Genomic DNA, 13,312 nt, shown 5'->3' on the forward strand with positions numbered 1-13,312 from the left:
CTCAGGTGCATATTTGATCCTTCCCCCCCCTGAATGTTTCTATGTATTTCCCCCATGTATGTTTAGGAAGGCAGCTGGAACTGAATGACTTGTTCACCCTTTGAGAGGAGCTGAAATCGAGATCCTCCTGTCTCACCGGCGGCCATCTTCTGCCTGATGCCTGCCAGCGAACTCCTCATTCGTCACTGCTCGTGTGTGCCGGACCCCGGCTTGTAGGGTTCTCTTCGGTTCACAGGTAAGATGGCCTGCTCTCTGGCCACAGTACTAAGCATGGTTAAAGAGGCCCTGTGCTCTTGCACTCACTGTAGGTACACACTAGAGGACTGTTTGTGCCTCCCTTTCCCCCTCTTCCTCTTCTCCCCAACATCCGAATTCTTCTAATGGGCCAGGCAAAGAAAGCAGGGATCTACGCAGAGAGGTGTGTATCCTACTATCGTCTGGCAGAGAAGAGCAGGGCTCTCTGTAATGAAAGCTGGGCGGATCCCGCCTTCTTATGCGATTATGTACGGACACAGTTTTTCTGTTAGAGGTGCAGCTAGTTTTCAAAGGAACAAGTCAAGGTTTATTCCATGTGGAGCCTTCTTCGGGTGTGAGGCTCCACAGCCGAAACATTGTGTCTCTTTTCAATAATGGAATGAACCTTGACTTGTTCCTTTGCAGCCTACGCATGCTGACGCAGCTCCCTAGATGAAGGGAGTTTGTCTGTTAACGAAGCCCCTCACTCTGTTGATGAAACTCACACAGGTAAAGACTATTATTTTTAGAAGAAAGGTATTTATACCTTTATAAATTATTATTATTATAATTATTATGTTACTTTATTAACTAGGTACCAAAGGCCTGAGTGATAAAATGACACTGGCAAAACCTAAAACATTAAACTTGTCATTGAATCAAGCTTGTTATCTATATTGTAATATTACCTTTTGAAGATGTACTGTATTTGTATCAGTGGGCCTTCTATGCAGCTATTTCAGAAATCAAACAAATGCACCTAAAAAAAATTCCATCAAAGACACTATGTGGAGAGGCAGGATTTATAAGACCAAGAAATATGTGGTGATGTATTCATCATGCGCTGTATGTGATGGAAGACAGGTGACCTTTTAGTGTTTCTCGACAAATAAAAGAAAATAAAACTAGTTATTTAAAAACCCAAAAGGATTGCTTTCCAGATTGCAGGTTTTGTAACGTCAAATATTTTGCTTATGTGTTTAGCCCTCCAGTTACAGACTCTTCATGAACCTGTAGTATGCCTTCCTGTCTGACAACTTTGATGCTTTTATCTTGTGCTTCCCATCCTGCAGCCTGATAGTGCTCGTAACCTTGTAAAAGCTGAAGCCTGGAGAAAATCAAGCAATTCTGGCCCTCAAAGGTGTTGTACTGAGTGATACAGGAGGGTGTAATACTGTATTCTGCTCAATATAGTGGACAGAGCCCCCGGAGTTTAAAGGGTTAATGGGAGGCAGTGGGGTAAGGAGAATTTAGATATATGGGACAGGAATAGATGCTAATATACTGTACTACACAGGCACACTTTCACGCTGTGAGGGAGAGGCTAGAGCTGGACCGCTGCTTAGTTGGAGACTCTTATTTCAACGAGGGTTACTGAGTCTAAATTAAAGATTTCAGCTGTTGCTGGAAATGTGAGTCCGTCTGTCTCCACCGTCGAAGAGCCCAGTGCCGCCTCGAACGTGGTCTCTAGTTGCACGTTATAAAGTGCTTTGCGTTTTATTCAAAAACCAAGGAGCCTCCGGGCACTACATTTGCTTGTTAGTGCTACAGGGTAGCCAAAGCAGTAAAATAAATTTATGGGTCTTTTCTACATTGAATATTAAGATATGGGATGTTCAGTTTTATTGTTAATTAAAAATCCCTCACTTTTACAATGAGAAATTACTGCATTGTTATTTTCTGTATGTCTGCTCTCTCCTTTGGGCTATTAATGTAAGAGTTTAAAGACATATCTTTAAAAAGGTATTTTGCTGTATCTTTGTTCGAAGACAGCTGTACTGTTGTGCTGTGCTGTGCTGTACTATCTTATAAAGCAGTCACAATGACCTGTACAGTGTACTGTATGTACAGTATGAGGATGTAGTAAGGCATACTGAAAACAATTCAACTACAAGGATCTTGGTGCAGTATATCTTCCTGTGGTTCCTAAATAATTTATTTAAAGATGATAACAAAACTTCTGCAATGTATGTCAGGGCAGCCTTTGTAACAGCAGAATTTGCCTTAAAGGACACGACTATGTCTTAGAAGACAGAAGGTCGGGCTATTATTAACCTTTATCACAATGCCAGCTAAACATTGTTTAAACCAGACTACTGTCTGTTAAGAAACATTTCCTACATTTATTATACAAATAAAAAACAGATTTTGGACTGTGCTCCTTTCCCCAGTCTGCACATAATTCCAGTTTTTAAGCAGAAAGTTGTCAGATCCTTCTAGAAGTCTGAAACTAAGAGTTTAAACTATTAATTAAACCCTGAAGCAACAAAAAAAAATGAAAGAGAGCTTTGAGAATAGATCCTATTATTTTTATTACCTTTGACAGCAAATCAATTTCTAAATTTAATCTCTTTTTTTTTTTAAGGTGTAATGTGTTTAGTCACGCAGATGCGTGCACTCCAGAAAGAGTTCAGTCCAAAAGCTGTCAGAAGCCTGCGTGACACAGTTGTTTACTGTAATGATTTAATATTACATTAGTATAACTGCAGTGTTACAAAACTTGCTAAAACAATGTACTTTGTGCCAGTACAATGTTGAAACGCAATTAAACATCCAGGCAATTACTCCTGCTTGAAAATGCTTTGAGAATAGCAAAATAACAATTTGTGATCTGTCATTCCCCACTGTGTTTTGAACTTGGGTTTTCCGTTGTCATTGTTTCACTTGGTTTCAGTTAAGTAACACGGTCACTGTGAATGAGTTACAAGTGCTGTCTACAACTAATTAAAGCTGCTATAATACACTATTATATTCTCTTCACAATGGTTGCACTCAGCATAATTAATTCAAACAATGCTAGGTTCTCATGTCACACAGAAAGGAAAAATCAAAGCAGTTGACTGATAGGAATTGATTATGTGCAAGTTAGATTAATTTGTCTTTCAGGACCAAAGCCAGCTGTTTAGGTTTGAGCCATTTCATATTTTTCCTCTCTTTCAAAACAATATAATTTCTTGTAATTTGGTGTGAAATGTCATCATGATTGCATTTTGGCTGCATTGCCAAAGGCAAAATGGGTAACGTGTGGAGAAACTAATGCAATACCTGCTATTCCTGGTCCTTTCCAGCAGGTAGCTGGTAATGAGAACGGATGTTGGGGCCTGTTGTGCATCAAAACTATTTCTTAAAATAATCTTTTAATAAGATTAAGTTTCCAGTTAGGTGTAAGGGTAAGTACTATATAAACATTACTGTACATTTAGGAATGTTTTGTTAACATTCTACAGAACTCCAAATAACAATAAATGGATCATCAACAGAGTATTTATTAAAACGCTTGTATATTCTAGCTACGCTGGAGGTTTACAGTGGCCCAATTCCTGGCATCCTCCTCTCTTTTCTGGCTTGATATCTTAATGCCATTATTCTCTTTACTCTTTACAATTTAGATGAGATTTTTAGGAAATCAATTGGATCAAAATGTGTTTCCTCATGTTGAGATATCCGTGTCTATTATGCGTTCCAGGTACAAGGGTTCAGCAGACAAAAGCTTATAGCTATGAAGTAGACATAGTCTGGGAAGCTGAAGAGTCTGATTGAGTCAGACCAAAATGAAGTGTGTTGTTGACTGTATCTTTTGGGTTCGATTTTTATTCCCATGAATGAATCAGATCCTTCTATTGTTAATCAGGGATGCTTCATAAATTTACTCAAGCTCTGTGCCTTAATTGAATAAAGTAGATGTACAATGCGTGTGTCAGTAAGGAGACCTAAAATTTGCTTTCACACAGAGAGACTATACAGCTCTTCAAGGTATAACTATCAGCAAACCCAGATATGATTATCCCTCCTTAATCCCTTTTGACAAACACCGAAAAAGAGAGCAATCTCCTTTGAGCCTGATCAGTAAGCTAAAAACGTCAAAGTTAGGTTGAAATACAGTATATCCATGGGCCTAATGTGTTACAGATCCTGTGATTTCATAATTGAAACCTAGTGAAAAAAATGCAACGTAGTGCCCATCCTCACAGACAATTCAAGAACTGGGTTAATTCAGGGAGCACACTAAATATACTACATTTAATTCAAGAAGATTGTCAGTTTTCCTTATGTGTAGAATCAAATCCTTACCAGCTGCAAGCCAATATACTGTACAGTATCTTGACTTATGCTAGCTACTGTAGGTTTCCGTCTTCTCTTTATACAGTAATTTGTATAATAGATTTGTGTGATGATGCCTCCACAAAATCTCTTCAGTGTCTCCTCCTTCATCTCTTGAGTGTTTAGTGATGACAGGCCAGTAAATTGTCAGTGCTATGGTGTGCTCAGATGTAACTAAGGTGGCCTCTCTGTCTATTATGGAGACCTTTACAAAAGAAAAGCTTAAAGAATCATTCGGTGAAATGAGATTTACACTCTGTGACTTTGTTTTTAAAGGTCAACAGCTTGTTATCTCAGAATTTTCTTTGCTCTTTGTGCTCTCTGACGAGGACTTCCTTGAGAGGATAGAGTGGTGGGATAGATCCATAGTCCTGTACTTTAGGTTTGGAACATTTTCTGTGAAAAGCAATGGAATACTTTTATAGCTTTCCAAACTGTACTTGTGTGGCAGGTTTTTTTTCTCCCATGAATAACCTTCTGGGCTGATGACACTGCCATCAAAAGAGAATTTGAGTGAAAAAAATGAATGTAGAAGATGTTTGTTGTAGTTATGTACAGTTCAAGACTTGGATGTACCTTCCAATTAAAAAAATGGCTGATGGTTCCCCTGTGTGGCCAAGAATCTTCTGGAAACGGGGCTTATGGGTTGGGCGTAGCATTGATTTGGTCAGTTTCTAGAATTTGTCACTTTCAATTTTCACCTTCTTCTTTTTTCTCAGCATCAATCTCCCCCAAATGATCTGTTTGATTCATATAGATAAAGTGCAAACTGGGCCTTCGTGTTTGTATTAAGTACTCAGTTTCAGAACATGTTGGTTGGACCTTCCCGTGTATGGATTTCTGAAGCCTCCGGCTGCACTGCTAAACCGGACTTTAGAGGGGGATATTCTTATCCCCACACTGAGTAGATTGGTGCCATTTTATCGACATCACGTTCGTTATTCCTGGGTGCACTGTGATCAAAACGAGGAGGAATGGCAATAGAATTGATTGGTACGCGATCACGATTGCAGGGTGCTTGGTGGTGCATGTGGCGCCAGAGCAGGTTTCACCACTCTGTGAAAAGAGTAGCTTTGGAATGTAGGTTATGAGTGTAGCTCTCAGAAAATGAAACGTTTCTGTTTCCGTGACATATCTCCATTAATAAACCATGGCAGGCGGCACATTCTCCAGGGTTCGACCTGCTCACAGGCAGTTTTTATTGAGAACCTTTGGTGGGAGTAGCCAATCGAGATTCACCAGCAGAGGAGGTGGGACCGAACCGGTCAATATCTACACTCCACACTGATCTGAAAATGGACCCAGGACCTGAGAGCCAAGAGACAACAGAGCTATCTGATGCACTACAGTGCTAGCTCCTCAGTGCCACTTATTGGTATGAAACCTATGTAAAGATCCAAATGCACAGAGTAAAAATGCATTTGCAGTGCTTTCAGATTGCAACAAAACCCTGAGCCTTATAACCTTTAGCATTTGTCATCCAAGGAGGGTGAGTATCGGTGCTCTTCTTTGATTACCATGTAACGTTGTGCCGATGTGTCTGTAGGAGTTCTGGTGGTGCCGGTGGTGCACTTCTGAATTCGGAATTCCGACTGTGCCTGTTTCCCTGCTCCCAGGGATCAGGATCTTAAGGAAGAAGTATGGAGAAACCCAGCTGCCGGTTTGTCCCCCTCTTCCAAGGGAAAGACTGTCTGCCTGTATGCCCTGTGCCCACTTGGGAGCCGTGAAGGAGAGGCCAGCTTGGCAGACTCGACAGCTATCAAGGGCCGTGGTGCTGAACTCACTGTCTCTCGCACACATGCGGTTCAGCTCTTTAGGGGGAAAAACACACACCAGTTCCTCATCTCTAGCAAGGAGGGAGGGTCTCTGCAATGCTGTAGTTGACACCACTGACCTGTCATCTTTCCCCAGCCCTTCCCTGCATCCTTTAGGGCAGATTAAAGCCAACATAATGAGATTATGCAAAGTGCCTGCCAAAGGCTATCAATACAGCGAAAAGATGCTCATGCACTGCAAGAGTAAAAATGTCTTTAAATGATTTGGTCCATGTCTGCAGCAGGGCAAATCTGACTGGAGCTGCCCCGTCACGAATTTCAAGATGATGCCTGGTAGGACATCATCTGACATCCTTAATGGAAATGGGTTGGTTTCCTAAGGGGAATGAACCCAAATGTAATAGCCTAATGGGTGCCCCCCACTTTGTCTTTGACTGGCAATGGAAGATGCCCGTGTTTGTATCAACAGTGAAATGGTGCCATGCGCATTCAAAAGCATATTCCAATAATTGTGTGTCATGTGCTTCCAAAAATATTTGAAATGGCTTCAGATGGATAAAGTAATGGAGATCTAAACTTAAACCGAGGGAGACTGTGTGGAAGTTGGAGTCTGCTAGGATACAAATATATCCTATATAATAAATGTCATTCATAAATTAGCAGCATTCAACACATCCAATAAAATATAATAGAATACTACCCAACTAAATGTGGATCACAACTTCAGTTATAGAGATGATTTGTTTCAGCCTCGTGTTATCAAAGAAAGAAAACTTGCCAGGAGAGGAATCTAGTGTTCATAGCTTTGAAAAGGTTTTTTACCGATTACCGTTCCACAGCTTCATTTTATCCAAGAACCAATTACAGGTACTTCTGGTGAATATTTGTAAATGTGGTTCATAAATGAATAGTAGTTCAATAAACATTTTGTACTTTGCTGCATAAATACAATTAGGAGGTATAAAGGCTTTATTTGAGTGTACAATGTGTTGTGGACAGCTGAAGGGAATAGAGATGTCCTTTTACAGCTTGACTGACTTAAGGGAGGAAACAATGTCCTATACCTTGAATATTACAGCTCGATAGTGTCCTTCTACTCTCTACTAACTCTTCTGAGGCTCTTTTAAGCACCTGCTGCCATTCCATCAGCACAAATCAATTCTTGGAACATATTTCCAGAGCTCAGAGAATTTTGACAATGAAAACAGAAAATCCTATGGAGAGGGGAAAAGTATTGAGAGCATATTCAATATTAAGTTTCAAATTCAGTAAGAAATCTACCACTGGGTTTTTTTTAGCTCTTAATTTCTGTTTTCAGCTGATTCACTTTCTAGAAGTCAATGAGCACAATATTTACACAGGGCTGATCATTTTCCTAGTTCACTCTGTAATCCTACACCTTGAGGCTTTGCTTACAAGTGCCTGCTCGCCTGCCTTCACTGTCAACGCAATACTCACATAGCCGGATGGCTACGGAGTGATTGGTTGCCATATTTGAAGAATTGATCTTGTTAATTAACACTCGCAGTACTGTATGGAGTTACAAAGTAGATACATGTGATTAATTCACAGCTGTGTTATTGTTAAGCTTGACTGATGAATTTTGTTTGGCTGTGGCGAAACTGAAAAAAAGATCTCAAGCTTGGCATCGCAATATTTTGTTGCTTTTGTCGCTGAAAGTTCCCTGACGATGACTTGGCTTTCTGGTCAAAGAGGTCGCTAGGGAACCATAATCTGTCATTAAGAAATTAGCTTGAATCCTCTTGTGGGGAACATGCTTAAAATCAATACAGGGCGCTCCTGTCCTGAATTGCATTCTTGTGTTGGGTTTACAGCAACAAGCAAAAGGGCACAGCAGCTGGGAAAAGCTTTTGCCACTCTCATTTACTTTATCCATAGGTATCAACGAAAGAAATAATAAAAGAGAATAAGGTTTTGCAAGAGCATCAGCGAGAACATACTGTACCTAATTTCTGATCAAATCAAGAAAGAAATGCAGTGTTTCCATACCAAATCTGCCTTACAACCTCAAAGACAAATCAGCCTTACAGAGATGCACCAGCACACAGAAGGTTTACTTTTTTCTCATTGCAGGCTTGCTCCACACAAAACTAAAGATTTATATTTCTTTGGGGTGACTCGGCAAGTGAAAGAGGAATGAAAGAAGAGTATATCAAAGGGCGGCGCCCAAAATAACACCGTTAGAAAAGAGAAGAGGAAACATTGTGACAAAAAGAGGCATCCAGCAGTGTTTATTGAGAATTGCGTACAGGTGTGAAATTTGCATTGTTTTCACAGTTATTTTGATATTCCTCTAACATGAATTTTTGGCATACCGTTAGAGGAACGATATAGTAATTAGTATTGGTAACAATATAGTATTATTGCATTTAATATAGGCCAGAATGATGTATACTGCTGCATCTCCAGCACTTTCAGTTTCTGTGGATGTGCTCAGGTCAGAGATGTGAATAGCCTACCATACAGGCTGCCCGGTAGCTTCTGAAACAAACTTCAAAGCCTTACCTCCCAGAACGAGAACACGAAAGGGACGAAAAATCATTTATGTACTTTAGAACAAAATTATTTCATAATCTCGGACACACACTTATCTGCCCCAACACCATGTTCTAGGCCTGTTTAATTACAGAAAGTACACACTGCATTTTCCAAGGAGACTGGGAAGCAACTCTCTTAATAGCTTTACAATAATGCCCCAGAGTAGGATTCAAGCTTTAATTTAGTGATTTATAAGATGAGCTATGGAATGGAGCAAGATTAATGTTCGGCGGCAATCTGAAATATTTTTGTATTAATATGAGAGCGGTCCAGCTCATTTATCTTGCCACTGGCTCATTAATTAGCACAATCCCTAAAGTTGTCCCATCTTTCGCCTTGCTTAGCTGGGGACATATGTTTTATGAAACTAGTGAACTTCTTTTCACATCATCCAAATCTGGGGAAGTGGTTTTATGTTGCTATTTATTTGTGCTAAGCCTCTAATGAGAACACACTTAATATGCCAGGATTAATCTTGAAAGGGGTCAAAACATCTAGGCTCTTGGGAAGGATACAGCCAACTCAGAGCAGGGACTTCTGAATGCTCTGGTGAAGGGGCAAGGCAGCCTCGCATCTTGGTACGAGAGCGAGGTCCACATTAAGGTCACTCCGTCCACTCACCAAAGCTGTATTTTGTGTGAGAGAAAAAACCGTTGCCAACCGACTCCTGCAGAAAGAGTTTGCGGAGTTGAGCAGCTGAACGTGTACGAGCAAAAGACGGTTTCAGCGAAACGATTAATTAAAGAGGCGCTCAGGTGAGCCTCGTTGTCATTTGAGAAATAATTTCTTTTCGGTCATCATGAGGACTTTCCAGGTGGAGTATCTGTGGTGATTGGCGAAGGCCAGCCCGACGACACCGGCTACAGGCAAGCCCCTCTGTTTAAGTGCATTTCGAAAATGTAAGAATCACAAAGAAAACGCGTCTCCGCTGTTTCATGCGTGTCCAGCCTGCTCGCCTCGAATCGTCTTCCTCACAAAGCCAACTCCAGCCACACTGAAGGCACACTTCGCCTTCTTCCGAATGACAAAAAAAAAAACCCTGGACTGCTGCCTCTCTCGCGCAGCCGGGGCTGACTGGTGCCAGTATGAGCCGTCGTGCTTCTGCGTTCCCTGCCACGCTTTATGAAAATGCAGCAGTGTCTGCACACCTATCTAATGAGAACACCTTGTGTCCTCGGGACCTTGCACGCAGCCACGCTCATCGCTTCATTCCAGTGCACATGAACAATGCTGCTCCTCTTTTGGAGGGTGTAAGAGAGAGGCACACATCTGTCCCTGCCATGCGTATGCTATTAGACACTCTCACATGAATGCAGATACTGTGAAACAATGCTTGAACAACAAATCTACTGTTGCAGGCTTGTTGCAGTTGTATGGCATTCCCTCTTTAAGAGAGCACTGTAGCCCCAGAATATAAAACAGCTTGCTTCCATGCAAATTAAAATAAAAGAGGTTTACCTTACTTGGAGACTTTGGAGAGTCGGCTATTCCCACCACCTCCTGCGTGAGGACTCCCATTCATTCCCGAATCCTATTTTTTTTGGCTTCTTTCTCTCCTGCCCCCCCCCCCCGCCCCAAGAAACAGGGGCAGCATTCAAAGCATCCTTTTAGTTCATCTCCCGGGTAGCTGACAGCCGGATTCAAGTCCCCAGCTCTGGACCAACAGCAGCAGCCAGTGAACGAATTCTTCCTTAGCTTATTTTATTTTCTCCTTTGCAGTTAACACATGCATATGTGTGTGTGTGTGTGTATAAAGGAAAAAAAAAACCAAAACAAAACAGAAAAGGCAGCCCACCAGGAATTCTTCTTCTTTTCCGTGCCTTTTGGCTTTCTTGTACCCCAGTCTGTGTCTGTGCTAAGCTGAAGCCGGCTGTCGTAACAGGGGGAAAGGGACACCATGCATGGAGACACATCTGTGAATGTGTTTATATGAGAATAAAGTAGCTTCTTAGCAGAAGCAGAGCACACCCCCCCACCCCCCCTTATAGAGATGGGCTTGCTAATGGCTCATACCATTCATCAAGCAGGGTGGGCAGTGGGGGGAGAGAGAGAGAGAGTGTATGTGTCTGAATGAGAGCCGTCAGACCCTCCTACTGTAGGCTTTTTTTTTTCCCCTCCTAGCAGCATAGGAAAGGAGGTCCCTGCGTCTCAGTGGTACGCGCCGCTTCTCAGGGAAAGATCCAGCTAGTTGTTCTGCTAATCCATTGCTGCTGTTTCTTACAAAAGCAATCTGATTGCCAGCATTAATCTCTCATTAACCCCCTCGCCCACGATGTGTAGACATCAGGAAGAGCCAGTCTATGTGTCTGTCTTGTGATTGTGATTTTATTTTTTTCGAATACACATCACCCCCTTTTTTGTTAACAGCAGATATAATGGAGCACGTATCCTCCTCAGTCACAGTGGGTTTCACCTCTCAGGGTGTGAGTTTTCAGAACTGCTCATGTGCCGGAAGAAATTTCTGTTTAAACAGTGCTGTAGAATGGAAGGCATTGAGATTTTTTTTTACTCATCTACTTGACATCGGATACTAGGAATCTCGGTTTGAAAATGAAATATCAATCTCTTGTAACTATTTTCCCTATCAGTGGGGTGGAATCCCCTATGAATTCACCTCTGGAGACCAGGAAGTGCGGGAAGTTCGTTGGTCTCCTGTACTTTGGAATAAAGCACCTGCAGTACGAGAACATGACTTAATGGTGAGAAAAGGCCGCATTTCAAGTCAAGTCTGCTGTGAACATCCATTCACATACAGTAGGGCACAGTATTGAAGGAAATGTAGTTTGTTGTGCGCTGAAGTACGGGATGAAAATTACCTCACTAAGCCTCTAGAGCTGAATCTGAGGCAGACTTATCCTTGGCTGACACAATTTTCACGGCGTTTTGAGGCTAACAGAATCAGAAACTGTTGGTCTTACAGCCACTACATAGCACTGTGTTTTTTTTGCCCTGGGGACCTTAAAAGCAGCTCTGTATTCATCCTGATGTACTATTCACCCCTGGCACTGGGTACTCACATAACCTCTAAATTAGAATTATGTTAGATTTTAGGCAGCACATTTTAGGACAAAAATCAAGATGCTGCAGATCTGTACTGGAGAGAAACTGCTGCTTTTTTTTTCCTGTAGTATGACGGAGAAGACCCCATATACTGTACAGCCTATAAAGGGACAACGGAGAGTTTGTCATGTTTTTGGAAGATTTGGAGACCTGAAGTCCAAACTCTGTTTTCAATAGCCTGGGCTGTCAATTTAGGAGACTAGAAATAAGAAATGTCCTGAAAGATGACAATACCACCAGTCTCTTCTGTCTAACAGAGGCCTTGAAGTAAAACTAACAAACAAATGTTTTTTTTTTTTGGTGGAAAATTTTCAACAGATAGCAGAAACTAAGTTGGGTAGGGTTATTACAGGAACGAGAGGCCTCCAAGGAAAATCAGGTTGCTTCCGAAAGTACTGTTGGTGGACCAGTAGGTGCTGCTCTTCTCTCTGGAACAGAATTCCCTATCCAGTATTCCCGAATGGGGACCAGTAGACCACTCTACTGTAGCGGGTGACGTTAAACCCAGGTCCTGACTACTTGGTGATTAATGACTCCATAGCATTGTTTACAAGAGTCGTGACCTCGATAACTAAAGTTCTCTCTTAATTCAGACAGTGAATTCAACTGCTGTGCAGTGGGGCTGTTGGTGCTGAATGGCTGTCACACGTCACCCAGATAGGTGATCCAAATGGGTGTCACACTTCAGTGACTGAGAAAGTGAGGCCCCTCCTATAAATTTAAGCGTTACGTGATCCTTTGGGATGAAAAGTGCTATATACATGCAAGGGCTCAATATTAATGAGTTTCCTGTATATTCTTATTTTTGGTGTAATAAAAGGAACAATGGAATGGAGCCTTTAAGCTCTGAGAAAGGGCAATTAAAATCCCCAGCATGCACGGTATACATGTTAAGCTAACTGTTCTTGAAGTAGTAGAACGCATTTGTAACCACAGATTTAAATCACGAAACATTTTATTTATAACCATCTGATTTTAGGTCAAGGTAGAAGAAACCAAATCACCAATTGTGAAAATACATTTCATTGTGCTTAAATACAGTTAAATGTATGTGATGCATTTTAAGTACTTGGAAAGGAGTAGGAAAGTCAATTTCACTGTCCTTGTGCTTTCTACAGTGTAAAAATAAAGGTTTATTTTTAGAAAAGGACTCAGTTTTAAGCTTAATCAATAGTCATTTTTTTAGTTTTTCAGGGCCATTCCGGGCAAGAGAATCTTTGTGAGCTGAAAATTGACATAAACCAAATTGCATCTGGGACACAAAATGTACACTTGGAGTGTGAATCTGAGCTCCCTTCTACCTACTTGAACAGATTGCCTAGCCTGAAGCAGAGCGATGTCAGCCTGCTTTGGGGACTTCCCCACAGTAACACAGACTTTGGCTTGAAGGCATTCAGAGTTCAGACTGCAGGCCCAAGGTTGAGAGTTATTGGGAGCAAACATCTTAGGGTGGATTGACACAGTAAGGTATCTCTCCCCTGTGCCTTACAGAATGGCTGCAATTCAAGTCATTGATTGAATGATACCACAGGAGTTTTACCTCATTCTGTGTCACAATTTACACTAGCACTTCCATTGAAACT

At 41.5% G+C, this 13,312-nt stretch overlaps 1 protein-coding gene across 2 annotated transcripts in view; it reads right to left on the minus strand.

Moving 5' to 3' along the window:
* The window catches only part of b3gat1b (beta-1,3-glucuronyltransferase 1 (glucuronosyltransferase P) b), a 94,261-nt gene extending 83,650 nt beyond the window's left edge, over positions 1-10,611 (minus strand). Inside the window, exon 1 of one of the 2 annotated variants that reach the window (XM_088939474.1) lies at positions 10,128-10,611. The gene's annotated coding sequence lies outside the window, so the exon portion shown is untranslated. The remainder of the gene's footprint in view (positions 1-10,127) is intronic. The other variant, XM_088939475.1, reaches the window with a different exon arrangement.
* Positions 10,612-13,312: the final 2,701 nt, after the last annotated feature.

The sequence above is a fragment of the Atractosteus spatula genome, chromosome 22, assembly GCF_055471065.1.
Source record: "Atractosteus spatula isolate fAtrSpa1 chromosome 22, fAtrSpa1.hap1, whole genome shotgun sequence".
Lineage (NCBI taxonomy): Eukaryota > Metazoa > Chordata > Actinopteri > Semionotiformes > Lepisosteidae > Atractosteus > Atractosteus spatula.